The sequence below is a fragment of the Pogonomyrmex barbatus genome, unplaced genomic scaffold, assembly GCF_055798465.1.
Source record: "Pogonomyrmex barbatus isolate J1 unplaced genomic scaffold, ASM5579846v1 scaffold17, whole genome shotgun sequence".
In the NCBI taxonomy this organism is placed as follows: Eukaryota; Metazoa; Arthropoda; class Insecta; order Hymenoptera; family Formicidae; genus Pogonomyrmex; species Pogonomyrmex barbatus.
In genome coordinates, this window is record NW_028297113.1 from 5,533,630 (window position 1) to 5,554,506 (window position 20,877).

General features: G+C 44.1%; 1 protein-coding gene across 8 annotated transcripts in view; it reads right to left on the reverse strand.

Moving 5' to 3' along the window:
• Positions 1-20,877, reverse strand: part of heph (polypyrimidine tract-binding protein 1 heph) — a 366,198-nt gene that overhangs the window by 268,570 nt on the left and 76,751 nt on the right. The window contains exon 1 of one of the 8 annotated variants that reach the window (XM_011646794.3): positions 12,554-13,332. The exons of 6 other annotated variants lie outside the window; for them this stretch is intronic. The gene's annotated coding sequence lies outside the window, so the exon portion shown is untranslated. Of the gene's footprint in view, positions 1-10,588; positions 11,045-12,553; positions 13,333-20,877 lie in introns of those variants that run through there. One more of the 8 variants, XM_011646795.3, reaches the window with a different exon arrangement.

Sequence of the window (20,877 nt, forward strand, 5' to 3'; positions counted from 1 at the left end):
AGATAACTGGTTTGGAATGTTGACCGTTGGATGGTCAAATAAAGAAAAACGTGAAGAGCACCTGTAGTCCTTCGTCCATACTCTTTAAAATTCAAGACACTTCGTCATAATTCGAAGCACGTCACAAAGGCAACAATCGATTATTACGCATCACAAAGGCGAACAAAGATAGAAGGAGAAACGAAACTTGTGGATTGCGGAGTGACTGCACCGGTAAAAAAAGATGAAAAAAAAAAAGAGAGAGAAGAAAGAGAGGAGAAAAAGAAGAGAGGTAAAAAAAAAACCAGCAAGAGAGAAACTGGTTCCGAGGAATCATTACACGTTTCACGAATACATAGTGGTCCTCGTCTTCTCGAAGGCTTCGATTCCACGGCCTTGAGCATTTCGGGAAATTATCCCGAGAGAAGTATACGAAAACGTGGCCCGCACTCTGAATACGCGCAAACACGTGGTCGAGGCGGGAACCGCGATCGATACTTCGAAAGTATCGCCGGTCTAGATGGCGGAAACTATCGCGCGAAAAGTTTCGCGAGACTAAGGTATATTAGCTCGAAAATATCGAAGTCGTAACATCGATACTTTACGTGTCAACTGAGATACTACAGTTCGCGTGTAAATATTTCTGGGACCAAGTACACTTTCGTTATTTAGCGTTGATATTCCACCAGAGATCAGCACCATCGACACCTTTTATGGCTGCGTGAAAAATATCTGTCTCGTTGTAGCGCAGAATGATATAACCAAAATTTTTTTAAACAAATAAGATAACGGTAGCGAAAAAAGGAAGATAAAGGCATTCGATCTTTGAAAAAAAAACGACGTGGATCGCGCCATTACGCAAGAATCCTTACGCACACTTGACCCACCGACATACTTTCACTTTTTCCATTCGGAGAGCAAGAAGGCGAGTCTATCGGCAATCCCTTTCATGTTCCGAACCGCGAAACACACGAACGCGACGACAAAGGTAGCCGGTCGAAACCACAAAGCTCGCCGAACGTCTCCAGCTCGAAGCGAAAACACGCACAGACACCGAGGGTGAAAGTTCTACGATGGGAGAGGAGTTATCCTAGAACTCTAACAAACTCATCAGCCTCCTCCAAAACTTGCTTCTTTTTTTTTATACATCCCGTGAATTTTACCAACAACGACTAAATTCAAAGGTAAATAGCGAATAGTATATATCATCCTCCTTTTCTCTCTCTCCCTGCCACTCACAAGTAACAAAATTTTTGTTGTAACAAAATACGTTCCAAAATACATTCCCGCCTATATTCTGTCTCTAACAGTTAAATAAAATTTTGCAATACGTGTCACAAAAAGAGCAAGCGAAATATAACAATAACTAAAAAAGATAACATCAAACGGCTGTCAATTTTCGAAATGCTGTCTGTCTGCGACTATATTGTATTTGTCATGAGAATTGCCGGGTATTCACAAACATTGTGAATGGTTCTTGACCTCAATGGCTTCCATCGCATTTGTTGTACTTCGCTGACGTGTCACCAGTATTCGCGTTGCATTACCGATTACGTCATTAAGATAAGTGTAATTGCAATGAGCTATTTACTGACACGGAGGGTCGCATGCAGGTTTGTCAAAGAACGTAGGGATTCTGTGAAACATAAGAGGACTTCCGCTGATTTTCGTTCTTTGTGATTCCCTACCGCGATTTATGGACCTGTTATGTTCTATTAAATCGTTATAAATCAATTGTACGCCGTTATCCGCTCGCCGATTTATATATTTGTAAAACCGCGGGTATTTCAGTTTAATAATTTTAAATATTAATCGAGCGCGGAGGAAATAATATTATTGTTGCAACCAGTATTTTTTAGAACATTTCAGGATATTATACGAACGAAATAATATTTTTCCTAAATGAAAGTATCCTTCTCTCTCGCGACACCTACCATCTGTAATATTTTTCGAACTGACAATACCATTTTGCGCGCAACATACTGTATATCATCGGATACAAATGACGTCAAACGTATCAGATAACAAACATGCAATATTCAACGCGTTTCGATTATTACATTTTCCACGTTACGAATTTTATCTCTCTGTAATCCGATTTATAGCACGCATAAAACTGTCCTCTCGTTATAATATTTTAGGTTTAATCATTTCATCAGACCTTGAAATTTGTCGAGTACTTTGTGGTATTTAACTGAATATACGAGTACCTATCGTGATTTACGAGAACGATCGTTTCCGCGATTATTAGACGATTATTAAAACTTATATTCGTCAAATATTTCGCGGTGTTTTACGGAAAATGGAGTGACCAGAGTTGAAAAACTTAAGTGCACGGAATTTTCTCGTAAAGTTCACGAAGGCCTATAATTCGCGAGTTCCCTTTTATGAAAATATCCACATTTCCAAAGTTTCCGCACGTAGAGGCGACCCCGGAGGTTTCACGAAGGGTTAATTTCTTACATTCGACGTTCGGGTCTCCCCTTTGTTCGTCCCGTAGCTATTATGTCGGTATAGCCTCCCTCTTCCTTCTCTCTTCCTTCTCCTCTTCCCTCTACTTCCAGCCTCTCGGTGGCTCATCCACCGAGGCGTCTCAAAGCGGCGTGGAGGCGGCTTAATAATTCAAATGTTTACCGTCGCTTTCAAAGATAAGCTGATAAAAGCGTGCACTCGCCTCGAGCCGATATAGGCGGCGGACTTAAAATCGCGCGTGTGCGAGTGCGCACGTACGTGAGGAACGCGCGTGTCTAACGTGTGTGCGTGCGTGCGTGCTGCTCAGTAACGCATTGCGCGCGCGTGCGCGCGCGCGCGCACACGTGCACATGTCCATATACGCAGTGCAACGGATTAATCTCCGATCGGCGCGTCCCGGTGCCAAGACGTCACTTTCATTAAATCACCGTCACGCAGACGGTAACCTCGTTTCCGTCGCCGACATGGGGTACAATGTAATCGAAGAAACGTTACGACACATGCGAGCGAGCGGCACGTTTCAGCTCCGCATAAAAACATGGATTGATCGTTACTCCAAAACACGCAATTTGTCTTATTCCTTTTCGAGTCTCGACGTGAAACCTGGGAATGGTGCGAGAAATAAGAGAAAGGAGAAAAACGCATATCGAGGTTGCACATCAAAGAAAACGACGAACGCTGCGGTCGTCCGATCCCGATTGTTTACGCGTAGAAGGTAATCTTCGTAAAGTTTCATCATTCGAAATTTCCGCGATGATTATTCCGCGCGAAATCCGTCCCGAATCTCCCGGTAGTTGAATCAGTCGAATGGTTCGATCAGTTTCGACTTCAATAACGCGAAATTTAGGCACAGCTAAACACATCGGCTGCGCAATTATGCGCGCGAAATGAAATTGCGCTGTCCACCAATAATCCGGAACGCGTCCATCCGAGCGCGATTATTGTTTCGAAGAGTGCACCGGCGACAATGCTTCGTTTCGCAATAATCTCATCGCGCTGCGCTGAGCAATACCTTTGCCGGAACGGCGATACTCGGCGAATAGAATCCCAACATATCCAACGCGCAAATTGTCGCCCCGAACGCTCGCCAGATTATTTCGCGCGACGATTGCCAACCGGCTGTCGTCGGTCCTATCGTGACGCATTTTATCACGCCTACTTCCAAATGCACAAGGACTTTCCGATAAAGAAAATTTGAACTTTCCGAACGTACATCTCGACTGCGCCGTTATTTTGAAGAAAGAGAAATCTCTTAAATCAAGAACAAACGTTCGTCATACATAAATAAGAATATTATAATCTTCTCAAAAATTTTAGCCTCGACTTGATTGATTTGTATTACCTTTGCTTGACTCGAGATTAAAAATCTTTTACGTGAAGATTATAATATTCTCGCCTGTATAAAAATAAGAATATAATCTTGATTTAAGACGAATTTTTTTGCATCGTGTATACTTTTTAATCATTTAATCATATCTCATGATCATTTTACTCCTTCTTTTTTCTCCTTACATTTCTTCTATAACATAGTAATATCTAAAATAACGAGATATATATTCTAAATATGTACAAAACTGTTGTTATAATGTTATTATACTTCTAAAAACGTTTGAAATTACTCTGTCGTATCAGGTTGATTTTTACAACGAGCTGTAACTATTTACACCAATTTATTCTCTCGCGAGAGAACATATTTTATGATGCTTTGTGAAAAAAGTGTCACTTTATTTTTTTTATCGCCTGACATACACAAGCTACTAATCGCTAGTTAACGAGTCACTGACAGGACAGGCAGGTGTAGCTCTTCAAAATCGCGACGGTGAAGCGCCGGTAATAATTGTAAACAACAGTGTCTCGAGCATGTGCAAGGCTTAAACAGCTGCAGCCGTCTGGAGATTTTTCTAACAAAATGAACAATCGCAAATGAAGGCATTCTCGAGTAACCTTTTCAGATTTGCCCGCTTGAAAGGTCGTGTTCGTGAAGCAATGCACAGACCAGGAAACGGTTTCGACGAAAATACTGAGTTATGACCAGAGATATCTGACGTAAGACAGCTGCCGATGCCTTTTAGTTATTCGACCGGAACTAATAAACGATCGCGGATGCCGGCCAATGTGGTTTTAAGAAATATTTTGTAATATTACGCGGTCGTGTGCAATATGTTATATTTTTAAATCTGTGAAATCAGAAATCATTTTAAAAAAAACGACTGCCTTGACGAGCGATTAATGCGTATCGTATAAAAATGTTCTTATTTTTTATAGAAATTTTTGTCGTATCAAGAGGATCAAGAGAGAAATTTAATTTAAAAATAAAGTCTATTAAATATATTGCGAATATTAGTTCAAATATTATGACAAATTCGTCGACTTGAATCTGATATTCCGTATGAAGTAATTGAGATCGACTTACATTAATAATCAAAATAAATCCAAACGTTTGACTTTTTCTACTCTGCAGTCCATTATAAATAGAAATGGGAGATTGAGCTGACTGTGGTGTTAACCCAAATCAGAACAGATGAAAACCAATCTCAATATAAATGAGTCAAATAAACGGCACCGCGGGATACAATAATCCGGCTGCTTTTGGTCTATGACTGTAAAGCCAATCTATTTGCCTGCAGTTGAACGTCTGTTCAAAGTCACACTAATGAGTCTCGGAATCTAACGGACGAGAAGTAAGTAAGACCTGTTGGCCCTGACACATATTCGACATTGAATTTTCGAGAAACGTCGTCTTCCCGAAGAAAACCCAGATAACATCGGAAATATCGAAAAAAAATATTGTCAACTCCTAATTAACCTGGTACAACAGCTTATGATTACCAGCAAAAAAATAAGAATAAAAAAATGTACGTTTAAATTTACAAAATACAAAAATTTATAATCCGCAGGAAGCGGAAGCAGGGAACAAAGTTATTTCCTCGGTTATATTCCTTTTATAATTTTTGCAAAGAAGCCAGAAAGATATTCGATCGCAAATCGGATTATAAAATCGTACTTCACCGGATCCATTACAGAAGTCACTCTCCGTTATTTTTCCGCCGACGAAATCCGCACGGCTGTCACTACGCCGCGACATTTTTATCGCGCAAGAATATCGGCGGCGTTCGCCGAGCGGTGGAATTAATTAAGTATCTCTCTCCGCTCGGTGGGTGGACGTGCGGGATGGCGAAATTACTCGCTTCCTGGTTGAAGAGCCTCGGATTGTTCGCCGACGCGAGAACCGACGCGCGTTGAGCTCCGTTTACGTCGCATCATTTTATGCAATAATTAGTATTATCGAACTACGGCGGACTACCGCGATTACGGATGATGAAAAGCTAGATAGTCGGTCGTTATACATTCTTCGGAAACGGGAACGTTCTCGGGAAAGCGGAAAAATACGGCGGTGTATCGCGAAGATGTATTTATTTTAACACTCTAACCCGAAATCAAATACGATACCGCAAAAATTTCTATGTGACAAGAATTTTCCATCCATCTGCACGTAGAACGAGTAATCCATTTTATCATGTATATACCAAAAACCATTTTCCAGGGAGGTTTATATCCAAAATACGCATGATAGCGAGAACGCTTTTGCGGCTTACGCGTAACAAGAAATTGATTTTCGACGGCGAGGAAAAAAAACAAGAGGAAACAGAGAGAGAGAGAGAGAGAGAGAGAGAGAGAGAGAGAGAGAGAGAGAGAGAGAGAGAGAGAGGAGGGGGGGGGTGCGAAACGCGCTTTCGCCCGCGCGACCAAAAATCGTGCTCTCGGCGTGCAATCTCGGTAATCCGATCTAATTAACGAGGAGACGTGATCGGATCATCGAATGTCCGCATTATTGGATACGCTGCGTCGACGATCGGCGATTTTATACACACAACGGAAATTGTTTTCGAAACCGGCCGACACAAACGTTGCCGACGATACAGCGCGCCGCGCGGCTCATGGCGTTATTTTCAGCGGCTTGCCGCGACGCTATTCTGTCGATTTATTTACGGCGCGGACGCGACGAACCCAACGAATCCTTTATTCAGACCGCGTTTCGAAAATCGGGAGCGACGTTTGATGCCGATTATCGCGAAAATCGGACGCGACGCCGCGACAAACTCGGGTCGCGCACGCATATATTCGCGACTTGATATTTAATACAAGTGAAATTCCGCAAAAGCGCAATCTGTCTAAACGTGAGACAAAACGGATGAAAGTGAAAGTCAGATAGATTTTTCTATAAAAATGCGGCAAATTTCCACTTGGTGGCAATCTCATCAAATAATCATCAAATAATCATTCGATATCGCGAGGAGAGGAGATCGCATCGCGAAGATCTCGAAATAAAACCGCAAGCGCTTTCTACATAAGCACGAATAGCATTGGCACAGCTGGAGTGGAATAATCGTACGATCGGCTGCGCGTATTCATGATTATTAGCCCGTTAATTTGTCGTCCCCGTCGACGACAGGCCGTCTCTCCACGAAAGACAGACGGGCCTGCGCCGTGAGTATTACGGCGGCAGTTAATTTTCAGTATCGATCATCCCGCGCGCAACGAGGGCGATTTAATTAATTAATTTCCCGCGACATGAGTTACGAGTACCCCGTTGGACGTTCAATCGCCAGGAAAATGGAGTCGGCTTTCTCGGAGACACGCCCAAAAAAAAAACACCAAGCCTCCCTTCCTTCTCGTGGACAAGAAAAAAAAGGACATATTTCGGCAGAACTGATTCACGTTGAAGCGGGGGGAAAAAAAAAAAAGAGAAATCATTTCAAACGTGCTGCATCCGTGTTTCGGGAAATATTAGGAGTAAAGATAGACAAAATTAGATAAAGATAGCTCTTACAATATGCAGTTAAAACAAAAGCATTTACTCGCAACGCGAATGCATGCGCGAGTTAAGAGGCTCTCGCGTGATGGCCGGCTCTTAAAGTTACATTCGTTTCATGCCGAATGAAATTGCGTATCACCTCCCGCGGAACATCACGTCAATGCCACGCAAACCCGTGCGTTGCTTATTTTTCCACGGGATAGTTTCCGGTAGATGTTTACCCGAGCGGAAGACTCCGACGGAGGTAAAGAGAATCATATAGATAGAGAGAGAGAGAGAGAGAGAGAGAGAGAGAGAGAGAGAGAGAGAGAGAGAGACAGACAAAGAAAGAGTTCTTTTACTCCTCTCCCGATGCTACTCTCTTCTGCGGAAAGCTAGCCGGCGGTTTGGAAACCGCAAATCGCGAAACACGGAAATCACACAGAGGAGAAGAAAAGGAGAGAGGGAGAGAGAGCATGGGAATACCAGTCGAGCAATCGATTATCGGAGAAGAATCGCCCTTTTATTACTCCAGACAACCGCTTTGCGAAACGTTGCAAAACGAATGCCACATCGATCGACAGCCGATGCGATCACAAACAGACGCTGGAAAGAATCCAGATCGACGTCTATAAATATGCGAATTCCCTGGAATCTGAGCGAAATTATTCAGCGGCATACGTCTAACAAAGGCACATTGTGAAAACAAGATTCGATAAAAAAAAAAAAAAAAAAAAAAAAAAAAAATAAAGAAATATAGAAAATGTTCTCGGTGCCGAGTGTTACGCGTATCAAATCTTTTTATTAGGGAATCCCGTTGTCCCCTGGTGCCTCCTGGGAGGAGTTCTCGGGCATAATTCGTGCTTACAAATCTCGAATCACGGGAAGAAAAATCGACGAGGCCGCGACACGTCGACCATAAACGTCGGAATGGAAAAATATGATACGCCTCGCGAACCCAAAATACGAGTGTTCCAAGTCCGACGTAAAGAAAATAGAGGAGAGGGAACTTCGAAAGGAAATATTCCACGCGCTCGGCGGAGAGGAAGAAATTGACGGATTGCTTTGCGGAAGTCGAACGACCTTGATGATCAAAAGAGCTAGGCGCATCATGCGGGTGGTAGTCTCACTTAAATGTCACTTAAAAAATAATCTGGAATTTTATAAATCCGGTAATCACGAAAACGCGCTGACCTAACGAGAATATTTTAATAAATAAGCTCCGCCTGATGTGTAAGAGAGAAAAGGAGAAATGTAAACATTCGCGTGTAACAAGAAAGTAAAACAAGATGAACAAGCGCCAAATTTTAAGCGCGTCATTGAGAAAAAGAAAAACCTGTCGCTCGCGTGTTTCGAATTTTAGAGCACACGTCGTGATTAAAGGAAACTTCTCGCGTCTTTACTGGCGTGCGAAAGAGCTGTTACGCCATATCAGTATAGAAAGTAAACAACAAGATAAAGACAAATTTACATTACAACATAATTATGACGTGAAATCGAGGATTACAGTCGTAATTAAGATAACGGTAAGTGCGTCCGATTCGCGGAAGAAAAGGTTATTAACTTGTAAAAAAAGTGGCGAGACCAAATTGACCTTCCGCGCTTAATAAATCCTTTAATATCTCGGTTATGGGAAGCATTTAGTCGCCTCGTAGGTCCCTAAGATCGTTCCGGCGCATGCTCAACATTCTCGGCATAGGGTTCCCATAAATTGCGAGTATGATACGTCCTGAAAACGTCGGCCAGAGTGCTTTAACACTAAACGACGAGAAGAAGAACAAAAAGAAAGAAAAGATTAAACGGATGACACGTCGGATCGATATCAAGGTAAAATGAGACACCTAACGTGCGCAGTGCTCGCGGTGCAGCTATAAAATATCAGCAAACGAGTTTTCGCAACCTGTCAGCGCTTCTTTGAAATTCAATAATAATTCTATAACTAACCGATAAAATTCATCGCCGGTTATCCAATAGCGATAAAACTGTATATTCCCTGGTATTATTAATATTCTTCTATTAAATATCGTAATCATTAATTCTCTTTGTGATCACGGAACGCAATATAACAACGTCAGATGGCTTTTTTGATTTTTAAAAATAAAAGTAAAATAGGATCGTTAAATTTTATCGAATTAAATTGTTCCGCCTTTCGTATTTCAGCACAAATTCGTCGGATGACAACGAAACAGATTTTCGCGTTAGATAAATATTTCGCGCGAGCGGCAAAGGCGAAGCCTAGCCGTGCCTAATACGCGCCGGTAATACGTCGAAAGCATTCGAGGTTAAACGAGGAACTCGACTCCTCTCGAATTGCAAAACGCGTTTTGCATAATGATGAACCGCGGCGATTTCGATTTCGGTTTCAGCGGGACGATAGAGGCAACTCGACGAAGGAGGGAGAACCTGTGACGAGAACCGGTTTCTCACGCGACACGGACGAAAATGATCTAATCGTAATTCGGATGCAATATCGCGGCATCGCGTCGGCGCAGGTGTCAGCGAGTGCATCGAGGAAAATAGCTCTCTCGAACGTTTCGCGAAACGTCGCCGCGATTACCATTCGCGGCGCAAAAATACATCCGAGACAGTCTTAGTCATCGATATTCGGATCACGGCCACAATTACGGCCGATATCACCGGCCGTGGAATTTCAGGTCGAGATATGGCGTGAATTGCGAAGTAACCGTGAACCCTTTCGACGCGCGACATAAAAAGATTACCAGGGGGGAGAGAGAGAAATCTTTTCGATTTTTAATTCGAATTTAATGTAAAAATATAGAGCTGCTGGATTAAAAATTTCGTAATCTTGGAAATAAACAATAGACATTAATGACATTATGAATTTAATAGATAAGCTGCAATCGATTCCGACGACAACCTTTACCATCTTTGTCCATGGGGAAACTATACCTAATCGCGATTACAGTGGATTTCCTATTATGTCCACGACCGGCAACCGGCGACCGGCGACGCAAAAGGTGTGGTTTCTAATTCCCGAGGAAGCAATTACGCGCGGCAAGTTGCCTCACTCGCTCGCTCGCGAGACTCGCTTTCGGTTTGCAAGGAGGTACTCTGATTGCCGGTTTGCAGCCCTAGTTTCTATTGACAATAGCATCATTGACGACGGTGACGGATCTTGCTTGACGAGGCACGAGGCCTAAAAAATATAAATTTCAACCTCGCATATCAAATGTGAAAGTGCAGCAATTTCAAAGCTTACTCGTATAACAGTGCTGAATTTTGCAGCAAATCATATATCTTTGAAGCAGCATCGAATCATTAGGAAAATGTTTAAAAGCAATTTAGCGTGTCAAAATAAATAAAAAAATCTCTCAACACTACCTAGCTCCGCTCAGCATATAAGTTGACTCCTTAAAAGGACATCCAAGATAGCCATTAGGCCGTCGCTAAAGCATTCTTAGGAAATTCGTCGAGGTGCGGGTCGTGTCGGCACGAGAAACACCGGGAATAAATCGGAAAGGCTCTCCGGAGGAGTCTCTCCGCGGAGCGGCTCTCGTGAATGGCTCTCTCCGAAGTCGCGTGCAGAGGCGGCCGGCTGCCTGCGGGCGCGGGGACCCGCGCGACGGCGATTCTCACGATCCTGAAGAACCTGGCGTACCGATCCGACTGGCGTGCCACGGCCGGAGTACCGTAGGCCAGGTGCACACACATGCATGCGGCGGCGCACGTACGGGACCGTCGTGGGTTCGAGGAACGCGGCGTTGCGCCGCGCAATGCGGCGCCGCGATAAGCCGCGCGTAACTATGCGCCACCGGCAGCCAAACCGGACTCCGTTTATGGCAGCGATTTTTACGCCCACCGCCTCGCAAAAACCACGCCGCTGCTCGCGGCCACGTCGGCTCGTTACCGCGAGCGCGAGTAGCCGCGAAGATCCGCGATTGATATTGGCCAACGCTCGTCGGATCGCCGCCCGTCGTCGGCGTCGCTCCGACGTCACCTACGCGTCACTCTACGACGTCAGCGGCGGCGTTTTTCCCGGTAAACGATTGTTACGCGAGATACGTTTGTACAATGCCGGACGCTTGTGCGTGGAAAGAATCAGCCGTGGCTGCCTGCCTCTAACTAAGTCTCACGAGACGGCAGAAAATTATTTACCGGGAGACGCGACATAAATATTCAATGGCATTTCACACGGAAAGATACGAGACAAATAGGTGAGAAAAGAAGTATATACACGGACACAAGTTGTAGACTTCTGTTAAAAGTGAAGATTAATGAACGTTAATGAACCGTCGTTTAAGGTTATCAGGATATTTATATTGTCACGTAACAGGCACGAAAGGAATAAAATATTTATGCGTAAAGAATATATATGTACGCTATGAGATTCCATCATATCTAAACATAGCTTTCATTAAAAATTTTTTATTAACACAAGAACAAATAGCGTTGAACGTATATCGCTTTACCATATCCGCCAATTCGATGAGTATTTAAAAAAACGTTATTTTTTATTTTCAATTTTTTTCATTATATTTGAATAATTAACAAAAATAGTTAGAAAAAATTTTAGCAGACAACGATTTTCATGGTTAAAATAATGCAATAGCCCTGATAGCGTACTTCTCGAGTCTAAAGTTTATATGCTATCAAATTGATGTTCTATCTTATTCAATTCACCGATTTCTATTTATTTTAAATATATTTTATTTCATAGATTTTGCCTAACAGATCGCATAAACTTATTTCAATAATTAGAAAAAATTCTTAGCAAGAATGCATTATGGGCAAATAATTGTTAGCCTGGATCGTTTAAGAATATACTCAGAAAACCCGAGTTCATCCGATACCATTTTATCTTTGTTTAACATTCGATAAGTAACAAGAATGAAATAATACATCTGATACCTCTGAACCCTCAACCCCCACCTGACTACTGGTCAAGGTTAAGTACAACTAAAATGCTACGAAAAGTTTGGCACGTGCTCGCACGAATTTCATTGTCCGTGCGGTTTCCGGTGGTATTTCTTTTTTCCGAGCGTTTCCGGTAGAGAGACGGTGACGACACAGATTTGACTCATCGATGGAAATTCGTGCGAGCACGTGCGGAAACGAGCGGGGGTTAGAATCGCAGCAGCCGGTTTCAACGCGCGTACCGCGGACATGCGCCCTTCGCGACTCCGCGGGGCGCGCGCCGCGAGGGGAGGGAGAAGATCCGCGCGGATTTCGGAGCGCGCGCAGCGGTTTCGCGCGCGCAGAAACGTTCGGCTCAACGTGCCGCCGAATTCGCCGGGCGAAGCGAATCGCCGCCGAGGATACGGCGTCGGTACGCCAAAATGTACTAACCGTGTCCACGGTAGGCTCCCAACTAGTGGTGGCGGTGGTTGGCGGCGGCGATGGAAGGAATGTCCAGCCGAATTCCGGATGGAATATCCGTGGATTACGTGACTACGGTGTCGTTCCCTCGTGTTCGTTTCACTCACAAACCGCGACACACGCGACAAATAAATCTCGAAGGAAAGAGAGCTCGCGATGTGATTTTCGCAGTCGCAGATTTTTCCGTCTCGGACTTGCGGACTTTCTTCGTCACGTCGCGTCACGTCGCGGAGACCGACGCGGTGAAACACACACGCGAGAAGCACAACGTTATAAAGTTAAGACGATGACGAGGATGGCAGCGACGGCGGCGACTGCGGAGGATCGCGCGCTCGTTATGAATCGTAGGCAACGTCACGGGAAAGACGGGCGCGCGCGCACACACACACGCACACACACATGTACACACACTTGCGCGCGCGAGGTGGCAAGCGTCGCTTCTTCTGCTTTGTATGTACGTATGTACGCGCGTCGGTTGTCGCGAGGAGCCCGTTTTGGAGGTTAGGAAGCGCTCGACGACGACGCACCACCGGCTAGCTACTGCTCTCCTTCCTCTCTCCACCTTTCCCTACAAGCTACGTGCGGCCGCCGTCTCTCTCTATCCGTTTGCCCCTCTCACTCCAGCTCTCTCTCCCACACGAGGGTCTACCGAGAACCGACTGTACGATCGCGTCACACGTTGTATACGCCGTTCATACGACTAAACCGATCGTCCGTTTTGCCGGGGGTAAACACCGGAGTAAAAGAGAGAGAGATATATATATATATATATAGAGAGAGAGAGAGAGGGGGATAAACAACCGCGAGAAAGTGAGATGGTAAAAAGGAAAACAAACACGGGGACACGGAGGACGTAGGTGCGCGGAGCGCTCAGGGGCCAAACAAAGATAAAACGCGATCTACAATGCAAGAGCGAGGGAAAAAGAGAAAAGAGAGAGGAAGGAGATTCGTCGAATACACCGGTTCGAGATTCCGAAGCGTTGCGCGATCACGAAAACGCGTGTACGCGCGTGATAGATCCGGCTGAAAATTGCGTACCGAAGAGCAACGAGAAAGGGAAAGATATGTAAAGATAAAGAAAGAGAGAAAGAAAAGCGAAAAACAGCAATGCTAAAAACTATGCTACGAATCATGGGCATCGCCGCGCGAGAGCGGGAGAGACAAGAGGGAGGGAGACGCGTTGGAGACGGGAGAGAAGGTTAGGCATGGCGCGTGAAGAGGGAGGGGGGAGGAGGGAGGAGGGCAGGCTTACCGAGTGTGGCGGCGCGGCGTATGGGCCAGGTGCGGCGCGGGGTTACCAACGTGAGTGGGGAGCGACACAACGACTCCGACTCGGCGGAGGGACGCGGGGCAACTGACGCTCCAGGCGGTAGAGGGGGAATGTAGGCTTCCATGAGATGGGAGAACACGGCGAGGTGGGAAGGGGGAGGCCAGGCCTGCCAGCCGGCAACAGCCGACGCGGCTCGATCCGTCGCGATCTCGCTCGCGCTTCCCACGCGGTCGCTAACGCCGTCCTTCTCGCTCATCCGGAGTTCGATGTATCATCGCCGCCTGCCGCCGCAGCCGCTGCCGATGTGTCGGGGAACGATGTAGGAGGCGCGCCAGGGTGTATACGGGGTGTCCGTGATATTCCGTTGGCGATTACGCGCTATTCACCCTTCGACTCCCCCGGCGCGGGAAAGCGGTTGCGAATCGCGGTGTTAATGCACGCGCGAACGCTTGTTGCAATTTAATTCGTCGTAACGCGCGGTAAATAATCATCGCGCGGATGTTATAGCTGTATAATGCGTAAGCATAGAATACTCTCGCTCCCCCCCCCCTCCCTAGGAAAGTGGAAATAAATGTTCCGCCGAGGGCATTTGCATAATACGAGTTTGCATAGCACACATCTTGACTGTATTTGCATAATACGGATCCTGTTTGTATTTACATAATCCAAATTTCGATTTTATTTTCAACAAGTAATATTCTATCGTTTGAAAATAGTTGACGTATCCAGTGAGAATTACGCGTGTTCGATGCGTTATTCATGACAGTTACCGTGGAATAACTCGTAAGAATTCACATCGTTCCAGATTATTTTTATAATAATATTTGAAGATTAAACCTTTTCGTGAAAAAAAAAAATTGTTTTACAGACCACGTACAAAAATAGCTATCAGTATTCGAAGAAAATCACCAAAGTGTAATAAAGATAGCGAAATACACCCAACAGTACGTTACAGTACGTTCCATAAGATTCCTTAATGTTATCCATAAATACAGTCTACATCTAAATCAAATCAAATAAATTTCGAATAATCAATCAATTTCGTTTATGATCCCCTTGAAATTATTCATTGCCTTGAATCGATCTCGCTTTCCGAATACGAATTCATCGCGCGCCCAAACAAAGAACAAAGAAAGCAGAGGAAATTCCATGCTGCGCGTTCGTTTCACCCGGTATATACCCGCGCAGGACGATCACACGAGCGAAAAGAATACACGGCTCGGCAAGGTAAGAGACGGTGGTGGGGGGGAGGAGGGGAGAGGGGGGAGGACGAACGGCGGATGGGACCCCGAGGAAGGAGCGAATTGACGGAACGAGGATAGCGCATGTTACCAGAGAGCGACGAGAGAGATGAACACGAGGATGGTAGTAAAACGGTAAGGGGACGAGGCGGGACGAACACCGGGTGTCCGGGGAAATGAACGGGAGACCTTGTACATTGCGAAGAAACGAAGCTTTGTGTCGGATGGCAAGTTGTGTAAAGGAAAGAAGAGCGCGGATCTGTCCAGAACAGAAGAAAGGGGGGGGGAGAGAGAGAGAGAGAGAGAGCTGGGAAGGGAGAGGAGGTAGAAGGGCCCTCAACCGCGTCTGCGATCAACGCGCATAAAGGTCCTCTCAGACGAAGTCCTCTGCCTCCCCTTCTCCCCTCCCCCCTCTCTTGCATTTGATGGCGAGGGGAGACGGGACCGAGCGCGGAAACCGGATTGCCGCTTCACTTTTACGTTTGAATGCCGAGGTATTTTTCTGAGACGCGCAATGTGTGTTACTCGATACGGGTCCTCTCTCCATCTCCACCTTCTCCCCCCCCCCCCCTCCTCCTACGTACACACTTTCGCCCGCGGGTGTATTTTTAGCTGCGGACCTGCGTATTTTTGACAACGGGTCCCGAGAGGGATTTGGACCGATGCCCCTATTAGATGCCCTCGAGAATTCGCATGGAAATGAATGCTTCGATCTGTTGATGATCGAGAAGAGTTCTATCCCCTCGGCGCGCAGATCCAGAAACGCTCGATACTCTAACGAGATGAATCGTTCTTCGAACCGTCACAAAATGTAACAACACAAAAAATATTGCGCTACGATCCGTTCGAGAGACCGATTTTTTTTTTTTTTCTTTTTTTTAATTCATTTAATGCCCCTGATGTGGCCTCACGGTTGTTCATCACCGATGTTTCTCAACGTCTCAGTCATAATAAGAATTTCATAAGAGTTTTCATTTCCGTGTAATATCTAAAGCAATATCAATTTCACTTTCTGACTCCTCGATTACTCGGGCCTACGCTTTTGACTCCGGAGTCGAACATTTTAATCACGTTTCATTATATCGGATACACGTCAGAATTGATTCCCGAGGTGTGAAAGGTACGGTACGTGTACTATGATCGTGCCGCAATTTCGCAGATTAGTACACGGCGCACACGTGCGAGATGGAAAGCGAAATTTCGTGGGAGCGCATCAAACGAAACTCGATAACGAAATCGTTCCTGTCGTGTGCAAGAAACGGCCGTAAAGCGACGTATCGCGTATCACCCGGTTAATCAGTGAAATTCACTCATTACGCGCACGTGAGACCTCGCGTTGTTGTGCAACGTATGATTAAAAAAAAAAAAAAAAAAAAAAAAACCACTTTCGAGTGTTTAGAAGAACGTTATTAAGCGCACCACCGTACAAATTATGTAATTGCATAGAATAACAATTACTATTGTCGAAGAAATAACTCGCTTGGTACGTGTTTATTTATAAATAGCTGTATTACTCAGCATTACTTCGCGGCTATGAATCTGGTACGTAAAACTGTGTCTCATCTCAACCTGGAGGAAGAGGTGAATTTAAAAAGAAAAAGAAAAATCCGAAAAAATTATCGTAAAGCTAATGGAGCTTCGCGTTAACTTAATGAAGCTTTCTCTCGCAGCGTTAGGTGTCAGTTACTCTCGCCGCGAGACAACAGGTATTTCGCGACGTCAGTCTCATTTCGAAGGTGCGATATAGACGTGAATATGTGGCCGGACGGCTGACGGTCGCGCGGGACAAAGGAACCGGTGGATCGTGCGGCCCTGCGTATTTGCATGGGAACATACCCACAGGATCCCATGCTCGTACAAAGGACGAAAGCTAGCCATCTTTTGCGCGCACACTCACAATACGAGCGATTGCACGCTCACCACATGTACACCACAGACGTGCACGTGAACGTGAACGTTTGCGTATAGATGTTCGTCTCTCCTTCTCTGACCTGCTATGCATCAGCGCAAAGGCACGTACGGATGCGGGAGGGAGAGGGGGGGGGAAGAGAGAGAGAGAGAGAGAGAGAGAGAGAGAGAGAGAGAGACCATACGACTATGCTTAAAAATGTAAGATACCGCAGGACAGAAGGTTCGGGTTCAACGTTCCCTCCTGGGACGGGGTCAGATCGTTACTTTCCATTTCGACGAGGGCAAGTCCTCCCCGCCCTTCCCTGCCAAGGGAGAGCGGCTTAGCTTCCCTATTTGGGCCTGTTCTTGGCTTGAAAACCCAATTCATCGTCGGGGAATAGAGTGGTACCGGATGAAGGTACTGGAGCGAGGGAGTCTTCGAATTTATTGCGATAAATTCAGTTGATTTGTGAACTTACGGAAGAGTAAATTCTGGGCCGTGCGAGATCACAACAATTCAAATTCCAAATTAGCCGAATACCGCTTTCGCGTTCGATCGCGCCAATATCGATTGACATAATTCACAATATACTTGGCGAACACTAATTCGCTTTAATTCGAGTTAACGAATTACCCAATGCCTTGAACCAATGCCTAACGTTTTGTCCTCGGAAAACCTTTATAACGAAATTAATTTAAAAAAGCACATAATAAAACTTATGACGCGCAATATTTTTTAGACGTCGCGTTTAAGTGTGAAAATATTGTTTATCGATTTCCCGTATGCGGTTATTAATGTCCTGTTTACAAAGAAGTACTTATCATGCATCGCTATCATCCAAGGCAATCATGCGACTTCATATTTGTTATGTGGTCGATTGATTGTAATGTGCTCATTTCCTGCTTATGATCGATACACCTTGACGATTATTATTCCTTCAAGGTTGAAGTCGGTCCTGTCAAGTGACGAGTAAATTAAAACGTTTGTTTCAGAAACTGTCGTGATCGTTTGGGAAGAAAGCAACTATATTTAAGCAAACAACTATAATTTAATCTTTTTAATGGCGCAACACGATTATTGCAAATTACCTCTTATTTTATCGAACCACCTATGATATCACGCTATCTACCCAAGGTCGTCCGTTGCTTTCATTCCCGTAACAAAAATAAAGCGCCTTGTAAATCTTCAGTAAACAAATTTCTCAGAACCCTACTTTGCAAAAATATAACGCATGTCAATAAAATAAAATGTAACATGCGCAAAAAATATTTTGAATAAAATATTTTTCTAAATAAAAATTTAATAATTTATTATTGAAGTAAAAGAAATGTATAAAAAAAAAAATCGAGACTGTAAAAATTGACGCTGACGTATCGGTACATCACTCGAGATCCATCACAAAATACTCAGTGAGATTTCAAGCAAATCTGAATTCCCCCCCCCCCTCCCCATATATTAGCAAAGTCGATAGAGACGGTGACTCATATCATCATCAGCTGATTTAAGGCTGAGAATCTACTCGACCCTATCGAGCCATCCAACGGAAATAAAGCGTTTTCATCGATGTCGCCCGATAATAAAGTACGCAAATGAGGTCGTGAGAGAGAAAGGGAGGTGTCGGAGGGCTCTTTCTCTCCCCTGCGAATTTTCCGTCGATATATTTCGCAGTTTCAGATCCCGGAACAACACTCGCGACGCGAAGGAGAAAAAGAAAGAGAGACAGCGAGCGGGCCATATCTCATCCGACCCGTGAAACGCTAAACGCCGCGTTTCAACGTGCGAATTAAGATTTATCGCGGCCGCCGTTTGACCAAGAAGCCTTTTCGCGCCGCTGTAAAGTCTCGACGAAGACTTATGGGTCTTAGCCCGCTGCATGTTCGCGTGTCGTCCACATCGCCGGTGGATCTCCTCCGATTAGAGTTTCGCATCATAGAATCCTGATTTTCATCGTCGAGCATAACCCTCTAATATACCAGATGGTTGTGTACTGTTAAAGCGTAAGCGTCACCAGCGCGGAAACTTTATGGAAACTACTAAGGATTCTCTTATGAATGAGATTTCCCATTTGAAGTTTCCTTGAGGCACGCTGAAACGGAGAAGTCTTGAAACTTGACGAGAACGTACGCCTACGATCGCGCGAATTATCTTAACGTAGGCGACACTCGCTTGGCACAACTGACACCGTTCATCATTCGGATGAACAGCTAGAAACGTTTGCTCGAACGAGCGATTAGACTTCTCACGCCTAGTCCCGGGAAAGTCTATCTTAAGTAAATCGTTGTAAATCAATTAGCTGTTTAGCGAAACTATAAAGTCACATAGAACTTCCACCTATTTCTACGCCATGTGCGCGCGCACACACGTACACTTAAAATAAACGTTTCATTGCAGATTTATCGAAGAGATCCAAATCTGTGTACAACTGAATAACCATAAAATAATTTTTAAAATTTAATCTATATAAATATTTCAAAAGAAAGAAATTCTTGAGAAAAAATGAAAAAAAAAAATTTCCAAGGAAAAAATATTTTTTTTAATATAAAAATATCGCGCATCGATGTGGATCAAAAATAGTAAAAAATGTTTTCGTCGTATTTATATGTAGATATGCAACAATAAAAATTTCTTTACGAAATATAATAAATATATAAATATTTAATTATTTGCTGCGATGTTGAAAAAATATGTTTTAAAAGCTTCGGTTAATCAATCTATCCTGAGAAAAATATGATTATCTCGAACGAAAGTAAGTTTAGAATGTAACGATATCAGCCGATACTCGCCTGGACTTCGCTTCGGCGAAAGTAATCCAAGCGAAACAAGAATGATTAGACGACTCGACTGGACTCGGCGCTATCAGTTATCCCGATCGGATAACCGTGAACTTGAATCCGGAACGAGACTTGTTTTAATCGGTATGTTGTCTAGTAAAATAAGATACGCTCTATCGTATCTTATTCCAGCCGTATATCTAGCCGTTTCATCCATTATAATTCCAAACATCTCTCATTGAAGCGAGAAAAGCGGACAGGTTGATATAAGCTCTGTTGGAAATTATAGTTGAGATATCTTACAATAATGTATGTCAAATAAAGTGCCTTGCAATAGCATTCAATGACAACGAATATCGTTCATGTATTTGTTGCAGTATCATGCAAGCTAAAATTTCGAGCGCGTTATGTTAAGAAACATTATCTGATCCATGTCTCTTTTCCGACAGATCTCAACATTCGAGAATTTCTCCTCACGAATGTTCTTTTATTTATCGCGTTAAGCGTCACACCGGATACCAGTGTTCGCTGCGATATTTATAGCCGGTGAAATATCGACGCTTTATACGCTGCATATGAAGATGGATGTGCGTGCATACAAATTTCAAGGCTTTAAATCGATACTTATCGAACGGTTATATCAACATTATGTTGTATAATATGTTTGAAATTACAATGTGTCATAAGAATTGTCCCCACGTTGTCACCCCCGGTGTCATGACGTCACCGTTGTAATATACGTCAAATAAAAGCGTCCTGATATTTCTGTCTGAAGTCGCGCCGGAAGTCACTTAGAAAATTTTTCGAGAAACGCTCGCGAGAGACGGTTGAGCTGCACGAGCGACGAGCCAGAAGCAAGAGAACTGAAATTAATCTAAATTAAGTAATGACGCTCCCCCGCTCGCTAAGAACGTCGGCGTCGGCGGTAGAGGCTCAAATCGTCGCAACCCAGTGGCGTATTTTAAAAGCAAAACGACAAAAGATCCTCAAAATTTTTTAAAATTCTTCCCGAAATGATACAAAAATGTGTTGCTTTTAATTTCGCCATTATTTTAACGATTCATAAACTTCAAACAAATATGTTTTCTACACTTTCTTTTTATTCATCGTTATTTATTCAT